Raw genomic sequence first — 623 nt, 5'->3', positions numbered from 1 at the left:
ATAGTGTTAGGGGCAAAATGCAATCTCCAGCAATGCACATTAGATGGCTCCACGTAATTACTCAAGATAAAAACAATATGAGTCCTCTTAAAAAAAAAAAAACAGCCATATGTTTTTGTATTTCTCATTTACTTTTGGCTATATTTAAGCTGCTTATTTTGCTCAAGGAATTTAATCATATTTTCTCCTTTGTTTAAATTTTAATCCAGTTCTTCTGTTTGTTTAAATTTTAATGCTGCCTCCCAAATTTTAGATTTTTTTCTGTATGAGATGCCATGGAGAACATAAAGTATATTCTTCCTATTGTATTCTCTTTTCTGATTGTTATGAATAGCATCTACCCAGTCTCTGAAAGGAGAAACCTAGTATTCCTTGACTTCTCCCTTTTAATCCTGAATGACTCTTATTCTCTCAGTCACAGGCCTTACAGATTTTATTCCTAAATATGTCTTTAATTTGTTCTTTTTCATTCTTATTCTGCCACTACTTTAATTCAAGTATTCATCATTCAGCAACTGCACTGCTATTGTCTAATATATGATCATTTTATGAAAATTAGAAATTATAAATAAGCAAAATGAAGAACTCAAATTTACCATAAATTTTATCCTTTAGAGGTTATC

Source organism: Propithecus coquereli, unplaced genomic scaffold, assembly GCF_000956105.1.
Source record: "Propithecus coquereli isolate 6110/MARCELLA unplaced genomic scaffold, Pcoq_1.0 Scaffold23, whole genome shotgun sequence".
NCBI classification, from domain to species: Eukaryota; Metazoa; Chordata; class Mammalia; order Primates; family Indriidae; genus Propithecus; species Propithecus coquereli.
The sequence above is the reverse complement of the archived record's forward strand: the minus strand, read 5'-3'. Positions refer to the sequence as shown.